Below are 19,240 nucleotides of genomic sequence, written 5' to 3'. Positions count from 1 at the left end.
GATGGGCAGTAGTATTTTTATCAGAGTAAAATACAGATTTTTTTTTTTTGAAAAATAACTTTTAAAATAACAGTTTTAAAAGCAAGCTGGAATAAGATAGCCTCCACCACCTTTGAACACTTCAGCAGTTGCCAGTCACTGTTTCCTCATGCATATTTCCACCTGTCACCTTATTTGGCCCTCCTAAACGATGAATGATTGGTATAGTGCCATTTCCTATATGGCCATCCTAAGGGTCACAGCTTAGGTGACCTTCCTTGGTCACAGAACCCAGAGGGGCTAAGCTAGGATTCAAATTCGAGCCACAGGACACAAAGCTTGTGCTACATACTGTGCCTTGCCAGGCCAGACTCCATGTGCATTTTATGGCATGAAATCAGTGTTGGGGGAATTCTGCCCAGCATCTCTGCTTAGCAGAGTGAATCGCTTTTATCATTTGCCAACATGTCATGGAAAAAAAAAAACAAAACAAATTTTTTTTTTTTTTAGAAAAACTCCTGGCTCTAAATCTCCTATTGACCACCTGAAGTTTGGCTTTGTTACATATTTGAATATCGGACAATCTTTTAAAAAGTCTAATGAGAACAAAAAAAAAATTTTTTTTTATTTATTCTAGCTTCTACGTTAGTTAAAAATCTCCTATTCCTTCATAACAACGTGCCCAGGGAACTCTCTGGCAGCCAGAAATGCATCTGAAAATGCTGAAAAGTCAGAATTTGGGCCTATCTAGTGACTAATGTTACCAGCTGTGAGGCGGCCTGCACATCCGTAACATGATACTTCCTGCTACAATTTGATTTGGTTAAAACGTGTTTGAAGTTCACCCTTTTATTAACTAGAATTACCACCTCCTGTAACTGGAAGGCCCCTGAGAACAGGCTGCTGGTACAATCCAACCTCGCGGCCGTCAATGGTGCATTTCCTGGCAACACATACTATTACATTGATAACTACAGAAATAGGTCAAAATGTCTTCTCAATAGTTGCTAATGTTCCCCTAATGCATCACAGTCTCGCCTTAATTCTCCTGCTAACATTTTCTCTGGAGTTGCAGGAACAACAAACAGAGAGAAAAGACTGGAAGGAAAGGGTGGCCTTCTCCTGGCAGTGCCTGTGACTATGGAGAAAATCTAGACAGTTTAAGGAGCCCATGTGCCTCAAACTCAGTTTCACTGCTAATTTGGATAACCTTGAAGAGAAATGTAAAGAAGATCCTGACTTTTCAAGTGACTTTCTAAATTTGTGAAATGCTCCCTGTTCACTGGAGGCCAACGTCTTGACCCAGTACTCAGGTTTTAAACTTATTTGCACTCTTCTTGTAGCCTTACCTCCTAGGGAATCGACTCTAAAGTATGAAAAACTTTCATGTAAAACCAAAAAGTAGTATTGTGACTTATTTTTCATGGGAGACCCTCAGCAACCACGCTGGGGACCACGTAAACCTACATTTCCTCCTCTCTTCCTGGGAACAACCTGCTTTTCTGGATTTGCTTCCAATCTGTGCCTACAGTAAAATGGCCAAGGTGAGCACATCTGTTCCCATTGAGGAATATAGCTAATTCTAGGCAGCCTGGTTTGGCTCAGAAGGAATAACCACCCACTGTAGGCAAGATGCCTGAGATGCCCCTTGTTAGTGAAGTTCATTTTAATTTGCAGCACTTTTGAAATGCAAACATCTCATCCTGTGGTTAAGCCACTCTTGTCTGGATGCTTTGACCACTTCAACCCCAACAATTAAGGCAGTGGAAGGAAGTTTTAAATTTAAACTGGGGGGAGGGATAGAGACAATTTGGGGATAAGGAAAGTTGAAGGAAGGAATCAGATTAACACAGGACTCTGGGGTCTGCTGGCAAAGGAGAGGGTGACAGGGGTGGTCAAGACCAGAAAGGACTGAAATACTCTGCGGTCTCGGTGGGGGGGCTTGCTTGGGTCTGGTGAGCCCTGGAAAGCCTCACTGAAGGCAGCCACGGTTTATCTATCAGCTTGGCCTTTGGGCTCTAGTGTTGACTTGGTTGTGTTGTTCTTAGCCAGGAGGCCAGAAATCCTGGAAAAGCTTGCAAACTTCAGGGAAGGGCAGGTAAACCCATTTTCCTTTCATTTGAATTAGAAAAAAAAATACCCAGCTCAGCATCTCTCTTAGATTCCTCCTGTTTTCTTTCCCTTTAGAGGGAGGAGGGCACTGTGTGAAGACGATATGGAAGGGGGTGGGGAAGAGGGAGGAAGGAGAAGCAGTTCTGCCTAGCTTTGGAGTCAGTGAATCAAGCTCTGGGTGAGGTCAGCTCCACTCTCCAATGCTCGGCATTAATGAGACAGGTCTGCCTAGGAGGATTCTTTTGTCATAGTATGATTTTCCCCAGGATTGATAAAAGTACTTTCTTCTCCTCTCAGCTATGGATATTTGGAGACTGGTTAGGAGCCAGGCATGTGTACTTTATGTTTCAGGAATTTGAAAAACCTGCCTTTCCCTCCGCAGGAATGGAAGGGATACTTGACTGGAAGTTAGGAGGCCCCGGTTATTCTGAGAAGGCTGTTACTGTGAAAAGGCTCCTGCCACTGGCTGAGTCTGCTCCAGACAGTGTGGTTATGTAACTCACACATACCAAGGTAGAGGCAGGGATTACTGGAGATGTCTCACACTTAGCAAAAGTTACTCTCACTAGGCCATGGAAAGATCTACCTTAAATAATGCTGTTATTGTTGTTTTAGTGAAAATGGCAAGGGGTTAATAACTGGTGAGAGATGGGATGACGAGGGTGGCAGAGGACACACAACCATAGGTGGCATGGAGGTGAAGGGCTCAAGCCCAAGGTCAGGACTAGAAGATCATCTTGTTTTCATTAGACTGATATATTTGATTACATGATGGCTAAGAAACACCTCAGGTAAGACAACCAAAATGCTAGATGCACTTCTCCAGTCTGATGGCCAATGCCTATTTTGATAGCAATACACAGCAAACACTTTACTACATGATATAACCATTTCTCACAGTGTTAGCCTTTAGTAAAACAAACAACCAAACACGTCAAATCTCAAACCAACCAACCAACCAACCAACCAACCAACCAAAACAAACAAGGTGGCTAAGACAGCTACAGAGTTTTTGATTATAAAATAAGAAAGAGCACCTTGATCACGATCATATTGAGGTATTTGAAGGAAGGAAGGAAGATGGCTTCTTTGAGCCACCTAACTTGGGGAGAAATCTTCAGAGTTTAACAGGGGACTAAGCTTCTGAGGAATCAAAAGAGAGGGTCATTTTCAGTAAAGGAAGACATGTGACTGCTACCTTCAGTTGGCATGCCAGAGAATGATAAATTCCAGGCAGGCAGGATCTGCTACATAATTTGTAGTTTTCAGGGCTAAGTGCAAAAATGTACGGCCTTTTATTAGAAATTACTAAGAATTTTGAGACAGAGGCAGTGAAGCCTTACATTGTGCATGGATCCCTTCCAAGCTGGGCTTTGTGCAGTGACACACCCTGGACACTCATGTAGCCAGCCCTGGTTTGCTACCATTCTGTAGCAAGTCCTTCTTGTCCCATTGTCACCAGGATTCAAACATGAAGCCACGTCCCACAGCTCTCACAGTTCTCAGTTAATTCTGCTTTCTTAGAGTAATGACCTAGGTGGATTGTAACACATGGACAAGAATGCACTGGGCTCTGCTGTTTTTGTTGTACTTACTGATCCCTACTTTGTCATGACCTAAGGATGCGCAGGACGACAGTGACTGGGAACTGGAGCATGCTTTGTCAAAACACAACCCAAAACAGGCAGGAGGTATTACAAAGGAGCTGGGATTCATGGATGCAAGTCCTGCTTTCTGTCTGGGGAGGTGATCAAATGTCTCTTCACCTCAGATAGGGCACCAAAGACAAACCAAAGACCATACTTCACTCAATATCCAGGTCTTTCCTGGATACAGGCCTGATTTCTTTCTGGCCTTTCCTGGATGCAGGTCCTGATTTCTGTTTGGCCTTACCTAGATCAGGTCTTAGGCATGTGCATGTGGCTTCAGAAGCACAGGTGAGTCCCCACAATAACTCTTTTCAGTTTGGAAAAATAGAGGAAATAGGAGAACTTGGTCTCAGCCCAGTAGAAACTCACTTGTTTCACTAACAATTTGCTTATTACTCCTCCACTCTCCTCTGCTTAGGCTAAGTTGGAGCTATGACTTCATTCTCCATGAAAGTTAGTTTCTCTTTCCCAGATGCTTGGAAGAGGCCAGAGGACATGTCATTAGAGGGTAGCAGTCATATATATATATATATATATATATATATATATATATACATACACACACATATACAAAAAAAATCACATTTATTTATCTTCACCTGCCCTCCCCATGCTATTATCACTCCAGCGAGGGCTGAATGGGAAAAAGAGACATTAAAGAGCCAAGACCAACATCAAGAGAATAATTGCAGTACAGAATATGATGACCACAGCCTCGTTCCCAGCCATCTTAGGGACCTTCCCTATACTGAGCCTGATTGCTGCTGAGACAGTCCCATGGCTTGAACAGATGTTGGTAGGCACTGATGACTACCCTTGTTCTTTGTCTATCTGCCTTTGTCTCATTTTCTAAGACATGTTATCTGGACTTTTCCTGGGGAGGTGATCAAATGTCTCTTCACCTCAGATAGGGCACCAAAGACAAAGCAAAGACCATACTTCACTCAATCTTTGGTATGTAGATATGTCTAATTAGGGCTACTTACAGAAGCATAGGCAACTTTAAAGTGGCTACTTGACTTAAGAAACTACCTAGTTCCCAACAACTCATGACTATCTAGACATTCCCAGGAAGGGATGGGGTGCACAAAACTGTCAGCTGTCCATCAATCCCTGGGGAGAAGGGCATCATTATGAATTTCTCCTCCCCTCCATGACATAAAGTTAATGTCCTAACCTTGTGTAGGTCTTTTGCAGGTAACCACCACTACTGAGAAGTGAGGAAGGCACAGGTCATACCATGCCTGTGGTATACTGTATCACAACTAGTCTTCTCCTACAGTCACATATACCTTGGTGCCACATCAAACGGCCATATCCAGGGTTTAGCATTTTCAAAGCTATCTGTTAGCAAAGCTTGCTTTTTGTTTTGCCTAAATGGGTTTGTAGTGTGTTCATTAAGGCCATCAGGATTCTTCAGTTTAGGAGATATGTTTGCATCTCTATACTGACCCTCCTTTTAAAGACCTGTTTTGTTGAGGTGTTAGAGGCTCACTCATCATCTTCAAGTATTTTAACAATTGATAATTAGCAGAGGAGGTCTTAGAATTTATATAAGAAAGTGTCTGACCTTCATAACAGATACACACTCAAAACCCTGAGTCATTTATTTTAACCCAATTCTCCTCTGATGTAAATAAAAGCTATAATATGTACATTTCTCTATGTGTGTAGCACCAGCTTTAGTAATCCTGCTGTGAAAGAGAGGGGATGGATGGCTTTCTATTTGTTGGCATGGACAGGAAGGGCAGGCCTGGGTGAGTCTGGCCACACCATCTCCTCTCATGTTGCTCTGGGACGCCATCATTGTTTCTCCTGGTCGCATGTAGATGCTGGACAGCGCAATTGTTCGGCAAGCATGTTTTTCTCACCCCTCTTTTCTCTCTTTGTGGTTTTATAAACTATTGGTTATTATGTTTGTTTTTAAGTGTATGCTTGTTTTTTTTATGAGGTATTATGAATTTTAGCCTTTGAAGAGACTATAAGAGAGAAAGAACATCTCTACAATGTATAAGTATAAATAATGCTGGGACATTTTATTTGAGGTATGATCTATGTAACGTTGGTATTGGTTCCAATGATGCATTGGACTCTGGGCCTATGGGCTCAGAGGTGAGAAAAGAGGAGGCAAAGGCTTCTCTGAGGCAGGCTGTGCTCATCAATACCCACTGTTCTCCTGAGAGCCCAGGAAAGGACAAAGTTCGTGTTCTACCTTTCCATCAAACTGCTTTAACTCAGAAATGTCCTCAACTGGGCTGTGCCCAATTAGTTCCTGACCTTACATGGTCTATCCTGCCTCCACTCTCATGAGGGTAGAAACAGACTATTTTTAAATTACATTAACTCTGCTAACTCTTCTGTTGATTATCTGTCTAACTAAAAAACACCCAAATTTCTCTCCTGTTGTCATGTTTCTGGTTAGTGTCTACTAATGACATCTAGTGAGTGCTTAGGAAATACAGGTTAAAAAAAAAAGCCAAAAAACCCCAATATCCAACAAATCCCAAACATAATGAAATAATGAAGGAATACCATAAAGAAAAAGCATAGAATGAATTTTTGTAGCTATTCCTTATAAATATTTAATGATGAATTTTCTTTCATTCTTGTTTACTTTGAAATGGCAACTAATTAGTTATTTGTATTAATCTGGAAAAAAACCAGGATCAAGATTATGAATCTCTTTTTTGATGGTAGAACCTGTGACATTCTCTGCACTATGACACATTTGAGTAATGTCTGTTACGTGAACGTGACTCCTTTTAAAGGACACTGCACCATCAATCCCTCTCAATGGCTGCTTCTGTATAGGATCCAGAGCCTACTCTGAATGCAGTTGAACCTCTGCTGTCTGTCATCACATCCTCTGCAGTTACTACTCAGATATGCAGTGTGCACTTTTGGGGATGGCACACTGTGGCCTAGGAACGGACAGAGCTCTGTTCTACCAGTGCACATATTGTAAGGAAGTAGGAACACTGCAACTGCTTTGCTCTTTTATATTCCAGGCAACATACTGATGAATATAATTCATAATGAACATATTTAACATTTTCCATCAGTTCAATCCATTATTCATAAATATTAGAGAAGGGAAGATTGGGTGGGCCCTGGAGTGCAGATCTCCTCTTTGCACTTTCCTTTTCCTCAGGTGTTGATGCTAGCTCAAAAACCAAAACCAAAACCAAAACCAAAACCAAAACCAAAACCTAAGCTAAAATCCACCACTAATTACAAAAGAAAAGAAAACAATAAGCACACAAGGAAAGCAGAAGATCTACAGGTAGAAAGGAAAATTCAAAAGCCTATATTCTGGCCAGGGTATGGGACGGGAGGAGTTGGTTTCTTTACGCATGCAGAAGCCTTAGTGTGTCTGACTCTTCACAAGCCAGGCAGTCCAAGAGAGGGGAGTGCCACTTTCTCCCCTTGAGCTTGGAATTCAAGGCAAACCCTGAGTTCTTGGCCAAGTGCTTACTGTTTGATTCAGCAGCCTGGTTTAGGACTCAGATACTCCAGATAACTGTAGTTAGGACAGGGATGAAGAGAAGATGGATACATGAAGAGAGAGTTAAAACTACTAGAGAGCGCTCCCTGGGATTATCTGCACTAGCAGGATGGGAAGGCTTTGCAGATGCTCTTGTCTCTCTAGAGGAATAAATGCATGCATTTTCATATTCTCAGCAGCTGGTTCCTGTTGAATGCCATCAGGATGATTCAGCCACCCACGAGGAACACCAGTAACAGCAAGTGCACACACAAATATCTGCAAAACTTTTTTCTTCTGATGCCAACACTATTACTCCGGCAAAGTCGAAATCCTTCATTGAATTACTAGCTCTCCAAAATGTGACCTTGTTTCCCTCACTAATACCAGTCATATAAGTGGAATGCTGGCAGATTAAAAGGCAGCTTTCTTCTTGACTTGAAAATGCCATGATGTCAGTCCATCCTTTGCATGACCACATTGTCTACTTCATTTTCTCACCAACACCTGGATGGACCAACATCCAAATGCACTCAGTTTCCTCTGTGTGCTACCTTGCCTATAGCGGAACCCTTGCATTTTATGTTAGTTCTATCTCTGTTTTTATATGCTTCAATTAAAAAAATCATTTCCATGGTTTTAGTAGTTTTCCCCTTGCACAATATGTGATTACATCTTTGGAAAAACAGCAATGTGTACAAAAACTATAATGACCATAAATCTCATTAATCGAGAATTACAATGCCATACTTTGGACAATTAAAACTTCCCTACTTGTCTCCTCTTCAAATTTAGCTGAGATTAGATCATTAAGGAAAGAAAATGCCAAAGATGATAGCTAGTCATCACCAAGCCTCAGTGCTATATTTTCAGGTCTCCAAAGTAAAATCTAGGGACATTCAGTACAGAGTCAGGTGTTCTCAATGGCCATGAAAATATATGGCTGAAGAGGGAATCTATAAATGTAATGAATACACAATTGGCTTATAACAGATGCAACCAAAATGAAATTTGAGATCATGACCTGCTCTCCAACATGAACGTTTCTAGTTCAAGCTACAGACAGAGTTATAACAAGCTCGTTAATCACATAAACCAGGAATACAAGCAGACACTTTGGGGATGCTACAAAGAGCCATTCTAAGTGGCTGAGGGTCTACGGGGAACCTGAAACATAACCTGGCACTGAGAGTCCACAGTGAGTAACACTGATGCCTTTTATGGTGTACTTGGAGCTGGTACTGGCCATGACCACTGCTGGCTAAAGCTTCTGAGAGAATTTAAGGTTGGGAGGGAAGAACAGATGGAATACAGGCTTGTGTAAGGGAGTCTATACACTTTTATCCAGATTCTATTATGGAAAAATCATAGTGTACATTGATCAATAAGATACCAAACTCAATTTATGACTTTAAGTATTATATTAATAGGGAAAACCTTAGAAATTGGAGAATATTAATTACAGTAGTAATAAAACTGATATGGAATGGTGACCGTGTGCTAAAGACAATAGATGACATTTCCTAGGATCTTTATACTACCCAAACAAGTTGCCACTATTTTCCTGTTTACAAATATGGAAAATAAGGCCCAATAAAAGTATTTACATTGCTCCAAATTATATAGAATTGTTTTTTACTTTACACAAACTATCAGCTAGTCTATAAAATGGAATATGTCAAGAGTTACTAAAATATACAAGGTACCATAGAAATTAAGGAGGGAGGATTTGCTCCTATCTGCAGCTCTTTGGAGAAAGGGATGAGAAGATGTGGGGATGCCGAGGAGAAGGTGGCCCAGCTTGTGAGTCAGCACTGCTGGATTAGAGAGTCTGGTAAGCAAATGCATGAGGTGCACAGCAGATTCCTAGGGAGGACGGTTGACTTCTTTTGAAAAGAAAGTTGTGACTATAAAGTTCTTTTCTCCCCTCCCTTTCTTTTCTTCTTCTCCTTCTTTTCTTGTTTTGGTGGGATCAGGGAAGTAGTGTAAACTTCAGTGAGCCCCTAGAATGTACATGGTGCCTTTTAATAATCTTCCAGAACACAGAGGTACCTCCTGCCCCTGTCACATCTATGGTGAGGTTATTGGTACCAAGATAGGAACCCGAAGGCGTGGTGCCTTTGCTCTCCTCTTCAGTGGCATCTGGAGCCCTAGCCCTATGTAGCTCTGCAGGTCTGTTTGGGGCAGGAGTTCACAGTGCTCAGGGAACTTTGCTTCACATCTCACTTTTACCTTTCTCATTCTGATAACAAGCTTCCATTTTGCCCTGTGTAAGTTTTCTAATTGGAATAGTTAATAGTTTAATTCCAGATACAATCATTCCATTGGCTTCTCCATGGAACCTGCAGCTCTTCCCTCTTTAGAACCTATGCTTCACAGGGACCAGTGTATGCACCCTGGTCCAGATAAATCAATGCGGCTTCACTATCTCTGTTTTAAGATTTCCTGTTAAAATTCTGTTTTCCAAATACAAACCACACACACACACACACACACACATATGTGTACATACACATACACACATAGGTATTAAATTTACATGGTCTTACATCAGACAGCCCAACATTCTTTCACTGAGATAACTAGGTTTCTCCGTTCTTTGAGATACAATGATTCTGATTCTATGATGCTGATATTTGCTTTGTGGACATTTAAAGCTGAGATTTTTTTTTTTTTTAAATCAGTCAAGAGCACAAGAAGCTGTTCTAGCAGTTGCACTGTTTAAGCAGATGGGCACAACAGCTCTTTACAGCCATTAGTACACTGGGCAACCAAAGCATACAATGCTACTGTGATTCCCTGGAAGAAGTGAAGTCTGTCCTTGATTACATCTCACAGGAAAAATACTGCCTCTTTACCAACTTTTGAAATTGATTGACTCTTCTTTTCCATATCTATTAATTCTGTACTGGGTCTCCAACAAGTAATGATTAGTCCATACCCCACCCCAGCTCCAGAGCCTCCCTCTCTTGACCTTGCTCATGGAGTTCACTCTAACGGATGTAATCATACATGCTTCATTGTAGTTACACTCGTCATGGTGCTTGTTAGAATTATCATCATTCCTACTGCACCTTAGTCAACATAGTAAATGTGTTTGCACTTACTAGTCTTTATTTCTTCAGCAAGGTTTCAACTACATGTGCTATTTTACATGATCAATAAATAACCTGTCAGCCAAATGACTCCGATATAGAAATAAAAGATTGCTAATTGGGAACAAGATCTAAAGACTAGAGAGAATTTTATAAATCCAGATAGTGGCGTTCATTAACCTTGAATCCACAGGTTCAAAATCTTGTTAATGTTAATTTAGTACTTCAGAGTAATCTATTAAAACAATAGATATAAAGTATGTATAATATGCATCTATATATTTATTGATTTTAATGAATTAAAAAAGAATCTAAGTACTTTTAAAAGAAATATTAAATCTGGTTCACACTGACCATTCGTTGACTTTCTGATGTAGCCTAAACACTCTTTTGCTTTACTTAGAGCCTGATTTTTTTTTCTTTTATAACATAAAGACTGTAGAGTGGCAATGTACTGACAATGCACATACCTTTTAACTTTTGTTCTTTTTATGGTCATGGTATGTGCATGCATATAAATAAATGCACAGTACTTTAGCTCCAGAAATGTTTATCCCAAGCTCTAAAAACATAGCTTAAATAATACACTGGCTAGCTGGCATCTCATCGGTGCTGTTTATGTTATAAGGCTTACAGTACCACTCTATAAAAGATATATTCATTTATTTTCATGTTTAATTTAAAGTGTAGAGTTTCGGGACTGGGAATGGATTGCAGATTGTTCTCTCCTGGTTAATTTTGGCTTTAAGTATATTGATCATTTTATCATTTTCTTGTGTTAAACTGCTTTAAACACAGCACAAATGTTACTCTCATCATGCCAGAAATGGGGTTGGAATTGATTTTGAGTTTCCATTAATTTTACTCTTTGCTCTCTGTGAGAAGTTTTTCACTTGTTTAAACTCAGAAAGATACTTTTGTTCGAAAGATGTGTCAGTGCAACGGCAAGGGAGTCTCAGCTGGCCTGGGAACCTCAGATGTCTACTTTACAGAAGCAAAAACTTAACAAATTCACTGCTATGGACTTTGCTGAAATTAGTGAAGCCTCATTCATCCTAATGCAGTTTCAAGAGCTTCCTCCCGCTTCTCTTCACAGAAGTGCTCAGCAAAACCATGCATCTTCTGAGAAGCCTGCCTGATTGGTCCGGGTTGGCACTGTTTCAGTGTTTGGCCTACGGCGGCTGCTTAGGAATAATTTTGTCTCATCCTCTCTATTTTCCTGGACTGTATCAAACTCAGACACGTGGTGCGCAAAGGAAATCCAAGTCCTTTAAAATGCTATTTCTTTTGGTAGTAAGGCCATTGCCAGTTCTATTTTGGCCAAATGATCTTATTGAGATTTAACAAGAGATTCTCAATAATACCTACAATCTGTGAAAAGACATTAGACCAAGGAAGATAATTTATTCCATCTTGTATACACCTACCTTCTCTCCTGACACCAAGGAGGGGGGACAATGATCAAACTTAGTATTGGTGCTGAAGACAATACAAACTGACAAGAATGCTATGGCAATTACTCATTTTGATTAATTTAAAAATTGATAAGTGTTTTTTTCTATATTAGCGCAGACACCAGAGATCTATTTTCGGCTACGGTTTCTGCTCCTTATAGGCACCTTACAAATCTTTGCTGTCCACAGTACTGCCACAATTCACAATCATGGCATTTTTGTCAGATTCTCTAGACTAACTAGATGAAACAACTGCACTTCAGCATTAAGATTCCTTTGCGGAGTCAAATAAAAGGAGAGCTGTACAGTTCAAATAGCTTGAAAGGCTTGTCACGAACACAGCAAGACCCTGTCCATGTTCTCTGCTTTTCTAGGTTTGTAGTACCAGTCTATAAAGTATCAGACCCTTGTATGAAAACTGTTCAGGTTTCACTTCACACTCAGAAGTACTGAGACCCACAGGGAGAAGTTTAGCTAGGTAAACTTCACTTCCTATCCTATCCTTATCTCTCCCCTGTAGTTTTGTGTTTCGGAACACATGCTCCATGTCTTTAAAAAGTGCCAGGAAATCTCTTCCTGTAGCTACACAGCTTTGGTTTTATGTATATACACCTTAAAACAGAGTCCCAGCAACTGCAGTGGGACGTTAATTTAAATACAGACTTAGGGGGAAGAGCTCCATCTACTGAATCAGTTAGATCTGAGTTTGCAACCTATAGTTATCCCCTTCAGTACTTTAACACTGAGAAGCCCTGGAGAGAACAGAGAAGTTACAGGCATGACCATCGAAAAAACTAGCTGTGAGCCTAATGCTCTTTTTGATATTTCCCAGATGCCCTACGACCCCTTTCCTTTGTGCTTCCCAGTTTTCAAAGCTTTCCATGTTTCAATATAGAACAGAAACGGGTGCTTTGCCATGTGAGCCATCTCTCAGAAGCAATAGAAAGCCATTGGCATTGAAGGGAAAGTCTCAAGTAGGTGAAGGAAAGATACTCGAAGAAAATCTCTGTCCCTGGCAGACTGAATAAAGCAGGAAAATGCAGAGAAAAGGGAAGCCTCCTTACTCCCCTACCTTGTATGATTGCTGAAAGGCCTCAGCCCCCAGGATCAGCTCTCTGGGCCCCTCCTTGGCTGCACAGTGTTGCTGTGGCATTGGGAATTTGCTGTGGCTTCTTAAGATTATAGGGAAATGCTCCAGCAAGCTAAAAAAACTCACAAACAAAAATTCAAAGGACCCCCCCCCCCCAAAAGAAGCATAAAGCAGCTGATTTTATTGGAGAAGGTCTTGGCATGTTCCTCCACATGCCACACTTTCCTTTGGTAGTTTCTAGGTCTGTGATAAGAAAACTCATTGTGCCATACTTACTAGCACTGTTTTCCTCAGGGTTGCTGCTGGCACAGCCTGGACAAATGGATCCAGGAGAAGCAAAGCTGCAGAATGTATCTCCAGTTTACTTGAAAGCTTTCTAGGAGATTACACCTTTAGAAGTTTTTTTTTCTCAGAATACTAGTGACATATAGAAACATATACTCTGTCTAGATTAGAGAAGAATAAATCAAAATGAAATAAACCACCGACCCCACCTTAAAAAAAAATCCAAACCACTTGTTAACACACTAATAGAAATGGAACATAGCAAGTGGTGTCTGAATAAACTTCAGCATTAATATATCTCTATAAAATGCAGGAGTGTGTAAGACCTATGAAATATAAATTAAGGTAATTTACAAGAATATAAATACATGTTTATAAACATAATAATCAGATAAAACTAATGGTTTATAGGATTTTAAAATTACAGAAAAATGATAAAAGTTCACTGATTCTTTTTCTTTTATATAAAATAGAATTAACATAAACATTAAGCGTTTTTGTATATCTTTTGTTGTATATGCAAGTATGCATTAATATGTTTATATACCTATACACTGACACAGAGACGCACACACACACACATACACACACACACGCGTGCATGTGCACACACACACACACACACACACACGCGCACACACATACACATCCCTTCATAAAGCTATACCAAATGGCATGAAAGGTAGTAGGTTGAAAGAAAGTTAAAATTCTGAATCACTTCAAAGTGGGTATTGAAAAAAAACCAATAGGCTACCTATAGGCTTCTTATTATTCCTTTTTAACACACTGAATTTTCAAATTTGATCTTAAAGCACACAACGAAGACAGAATTAGAAAAGCATTGAATGGCAAAATATATTTTGTTAAAAACTGATCATTCACATTTATTATAATGTTTAAAATTCATAAAATAAAAATTTAAAACCATACCAAACCAAAACAATAACAACAACAAAATCCAAACGGCTAATTAGATTTGTTTTACAAATATTTTCAAGACAAGTTCATATCCGAGTCACAAGTATGAGAAATTTCATCCTTGAGGGTAACCTGTTTGAATAGTTAAAAAGGCCTCCCAAAGTGAAAAAGAAAATCTCCACCATGACCATAACAGAGAGCTAATGACGAACTATACTCCAGCAGGATCGATGGGAACTCTGAGGCTTGAGAGCGACAAGTGCAGACCTCAGAAGATGCCTACATGAGACAACATTACACCGAGAACGGAGATAAAGCTTTCTGGAAATGGGAAGTGTTTCCATCCCTGACTGGAGACTGCTTCAGCAGCTATGACAACACACAGAACAAGCAAGAGCGCCCGGGTGTGCATCTGCAGGAGGAAAGTCAGGACCAACTGAGCCAGAGGCCAGTCCAAGTCTTTTGTCACTTGCCTTTGGAAGGTTGGCTTAAAAAAAAAAAGCCTGTACAAAAGACACATGTGTTCCTTGTCTGGTGTTATAACAGGCCCACCTAGATTTAGCTTTCGATTCCAGATGAGCTCAGACATGTTCAGACTAGCACATCTTTGCTCTGTAAGCCCTGAGCTGCTAGCATTTTACTGGCAAATTCTCGGATCCCTAAATTTATGCACAATAGATGCCCTTAAATCTGCAAATATTCTGTTTCAGTCAAATTCTCCTTGAGTTAAAAAATTTCCCCCATTTACTCTGCTAGTAATAAGCCAGAAAGTTCAGGCAGGCAACTCATACAGGAGAGAAAAGTTGAATAGTACTTACCCTAAGTACAGTGTGCAAGCCTTAGAGGGAATTTCCCTTTTTCTCTAGGATAGTTAGAAGGGTATCCAGGTCTGAACTCAGCTCCTGCCCTTTTCCCTTCTGGAACACTGAGGAGACTCACTGAAGGTGCCTCAGAGAAGAATCCCACAAGCCGACAGCCTTACCTGTGGCCATTCAGAAGATTGCATTGGTGTGTATTTAAAACTATGAATAAAGTCAGAGACAGCGCATGCTCAGCAGGCAATTTAAAAATATTTATAACATTGTTGTCTCAAAAACAAATTTCCTCAAACAAAGCAAAACTCACATTTCTTACCCATGCCAAGTTTAACGTTCTGAGACAGAGCTGTTTTGGAGTTTTCCGTTGGGGGAAAAAGGTTTCTAAAAAAATTTTTTTCGAGCCGAAAGAGAATAGTTCTCCCTTCCCTTTTGGGTACTCTTAAAGGGTGGAATAAATTTCTCTTCAAGTTTCAACAGAACTCATCAGTGGTTATAAAAAAGACATTTGCACATTAAGGTCCATGAAAAATAATTTCAGAGCAAGAAATAAGAAGCTAAAATCTACAGGTCTGAAGGATGTAGCGGTTACCTGAATCTTTAAGTCAGTCTTGTGTGTTGTAATACAAAAACATACACACACAATCAGAATCTAGTATGTTCAGTATGGCAAGAATAATGTATAGACAACCTTAGGCATATATCGAGAGAAGTTATGCTTTTTTTTCTAACTAAAATCTGAACTCTCCAAAACTAAAAAAGAAATACATCAAATTGTGGGGTAAATTCAGCAAGAATTATGAGTATAATTGTTTTGCACAGCAAGCGTTGAAAGATAGCTGATCGATCACACACTGGTCAGCTAAATTTTGAGATACATAAAATAAAAATTCCATTGAGTTAAGGTTTTAAAAGTACTAATTGCAGCAAAAAATGCCGTCTCTCTCCTGTTTGGGAATTTCTCTTTCCCTGCCTTGAAAACCCTAAATACCCCATTTACCACCTATCACCAAACCCTGAACGAACAGCCCACAGATCTCAAAGACCTTATTTAAACCTCTTACTTAATCTTAAGTCTCTGAATGGATTGCAACTCCTGCTCCACTTTCCAGTGGCGCTCACTGGCCTCACAAAAGCTCCACAGACATATCCTTAACTATCTCTGATGTTTTCAAGCTCAACAGAGGGTGCCAAAAAGAAAAAAAAATAATCAAGGATCGAAAAAAAAAGTTTATTAAAGTGAAAGCAGGAGCCCAGATTTGAAGAAGTTGCCTCTACTTTTCTTTCCCTCACAACTCCGCACAGGTGTTTCCTACCTCACGCTGCTGTGCACGCTGCCTGCCGAGGAGGAGGAGGAGGAGGAGGAGGAGGAGGAGGAGGAGGAGGAGGAGGAGGAGGAGGAGGAGGGGTAAATGGAGGTGGGGGAGTGGGCCAAGGTCTGACCAGCAGGCATTAGGAGCTGCAGCCTCCAGTGCTAATGGGTGTGTTTAAAAATGGGCCCCCACCCCCCAAAAGCCTGGAATGAGGTTTCTTTTTGGCAAATGATTAAACCACTATACTGAAATAATTAAAGCTTTGTCCTTAAATAAAGCATCAGATCAACAGAACAAAAACAAAGATAAAAATTGCACACACATATGCATGCGTGCACACACTCTGACACACAGATACACAAAACTAGCGGGTGAAGGGAGAAGGAAATTAAATAAAAGAAAACAAACAGAGTCCTAACAGGCCATTCTCCAAAAAGAAATCTAAATAAAAAGTCATATGATATCTGATAGTGCAGGACACGTCGCCAAGAACCAGAGCGGATTGCCTCCTGGAAGAAAGCGCCAGTGTATTCCAGCTCAAAGAGCGTTTCTTTCTTCCTCCTCTGTGTGCCCCTTTCTCCTCGACTGTGAGTGTGTTACTCTCAGGTCAGACCTACGAAGAATCCCAGAGTGACAGCTATCACCTCTCACTGTACTCTCCGGCACAGCTAGCTGGACGGGGCTGCCTGAGTTTGGAGGGGTGTGTGTGTGCTTCCTTCAGTAACAGCCTCTTCCTCTTCCCAGGCCTCCCTCTACCCCTCTCAGAAAATCCTCTGGCCACCCCAAACAGCATAGAGGGAGAGAGCCGAGGGTGAGGAGAGGACACACACACACACACACACACACACACACACACACACACACACACCAAAATATGCAGGTACAACAGCTGCAGCAACAAAAGGATTCAGGAGAGGGAAAAAAAAATGAAGAAAAGAAAAAGAAACCAAGCAAAGTGTGTGTGTGTGTGTGTGTGTGTGTGTGTGTGTGTGTGTGTGTGTGTATGTGTGTGTGGGGTGGTGGTGTGGGGAGCCAGGGCAGAAAAAAAAATCCCCAAGCCTCTTGCCTTCAAGCTAAAAGTTTTTAAAGACTTAGTTTCTTTTATTTTTGGTGACTGACTTTCATTTTAGGATCGTTTGCTCCTAAGCACCATTAAAAGCATTAGAAATTCTACAAAAATATAGACATTTGAGTGCAATTCAAGAATTTTCCTCAAGAAAACATTTAACCGTGACAAGTGACCTACCCTAGAAATTCTGGATTTGCCCAAACTTCCCTTACTTCTAGTATCTTTCCATGAGGTCAAGTGCTAGCTTGGCCACCCAGTGCCAGGTTTAACATGAGGGTCATTACTGAAGGAGCACATACATAGAAGGGCTCCCGAAAAGACCCCTTGTTATCAAGTTACTTCAAACACAAGGCACTCAGCCTCCCAGCCGGGAGGGCTGACTAGTGAGGCGGTGCCCTCTGCCCCATAAGCACTGTGCCCTTTAGAAACACACATAGATGCACAATTCATACATACGGGGAAATATCTGTGCCGGTAATTTTCTTATAGTGTCCGGCTCCAGGGATAATGAATGGGTTTTATTTTCTCATAAATGGGAGGAAGAGAAGGAGAGAGTTTCTGACTCGTGAACAACTGTTGTAGTTGTTTCTCTCTAAGCCACAGTTAGGTGCTCAGCCTAGTCTGCATTTTCGGGGTTTTGTGGTGGCGCTTGTAGCTATTTCCCCTCTGCTCAGTTTAGTGTCCATTATGTACCTCAAAAGATTACCGAACGACACTCAAAATATAAACACATTAAGAGTAGAACTTTTGGAAAGAAAGCATTTCCCTGGGATTATAAGTCAAGGATATTAGTATAAAGATATAGAATGTTCAGTGTGTATTAAAAGATAAAACTGTTTACTCTACTTTGCACATACAGTTCACATCCTGATGTCTCTTTTCTTTTGTTAGAGGATTAATTTGAAAGTGATAAGCATTCTGGAATGTTTGCTACAAACACAAATTCATAGTGGAAATACACACGCATAGGCAAAACATCAAACAGAATACAAAGCTACGTGGCAAGCAGAATTGTTGAAAAAACCTCCGTCTAGACTATATTTTGCTTGAACTAATATATATCATAGATAGGACAAGTAATCTCTCTGGGGGTTTGGTAATTTATATCATAGAAGCAAAATATAAACGCTAAACATCCACTCCCTTACTACCTTTCTTTATAACTGACAAGTGACACAAGAGATGCCCTTTACACAGATGGATGCAAAAACTTGGGAGATCAAATGAACTGATGTACCCCACTGGTATTTTGGGAGCTCAGATTCCATAATTAACTTTTTACCCAAGTGGCAAAAGAAGAGGATGTTCTTGCCACTAAATTAATTATTTGATGGACTCTCATTCTTTCTTCGACAAGATTTCAGGGACACAAAAATGGTACAGACATACTAAGAGAAGAAGCACCCTGAGCAACTTTTGCAGTGAGTAGGGAAAGAAGAGCAAAGCGGGCAGAGGAACAGTTGAATTTAGAAAGACTAGAGGAGAAGAAAAGAGCAACACAGCCAACTTAATTAGTCATTCCTTTTAATTTTTCATGTATATATGTAGGGGTGATGGAGAGAAAAGATAACTAGGTTTCTTTTGAATGTCTTTGTGTCTTTATAGAGTAATGTTCTGTTCCTGTCTCTTTCTTTTTTAGGCAAGAAAACTAATAAAAATAGAAAAACATATATCAGACATTAAGCCCCCCCTCCCTTTGTAAAGAACTCTTTGTTCTCCAGTGAAAATGCTGAAAAATCCCCGGGCAGCTACTCCCTGAAACAAGTGCAAAACACTTAGAGGCTTTTGGGCTGGCTGGGAGCCAGGAACCCTCCCGCTGTCTGGTTAGGAGAGGAAAAAAAGAAGAGAGAGGGGAAGACGGATGGGGGAGAGGGAGAGACAGAGAGACAGAGAGGGAGAGAGGGAGAGGGGGGAAGAGAAAGAGAGAGAGAGAGAGAGAGAGAGAGAGAGAGAGAGAGAGAGAGAGAGAGAGAGAGA

At 40.6% G+C, this 19,240-nt stretch overlaps 1 protein-coding gene across 34 annotated transcripts in view; it reads right to left on the bottom strand.

Moving 5' to 3' along the window:
• Zbtb20 (zinc finger and BTB domain containing 20) overlaps positions 1-19,240 on the bottom strand; it is a 737,287-nt gene that overhangs the window by 110,564 nt on the left and 607,483 nt on the right. For 17 of the 34 annotated variants that reach the window (XM_031363901.1, XM_031363896.1, XM_031363926.1 and 14 more), the window contains one exon: positions 14,885-15,088. The exons of 11 other annotated variants lie outside the window; for them this stretch is intronic. The gene's annotated coding sequence lies outside the window, so the exon portion shown is untranslated. Of the gene's footprint in view, positions 1-12,845; positions 13,915-14,884; positions 15,089-15,191; positions 15,895-19,240 lie in introns of those variants that run through there. 6 more of the 34 variants (XM_031363897.1, XM_031363910.1, XM_031363911.1 and 3 more) reach the window with 4 other exon arrangements.

Source organism: Mastomys coucha, unplaced genomic scaffold, assembly GCF_008632895.1.
Source record: "Mastomys coucha isolate ucsf_1 unplaced genomic scaffold, UCSF_Mcou_1 pScaffold12, whole genome shotgun sequence".
NCBI lineage: Eukaryota > Metazoa > Chordata > Mammalia > Rodentia > Muridae > Mastomys > Mastomys coucha.
The sequence above is the reverse complement of the archived record's forward strand: the minus strand, read 5'-3'. Positions and strand labels throughout refer to the sequence as shown.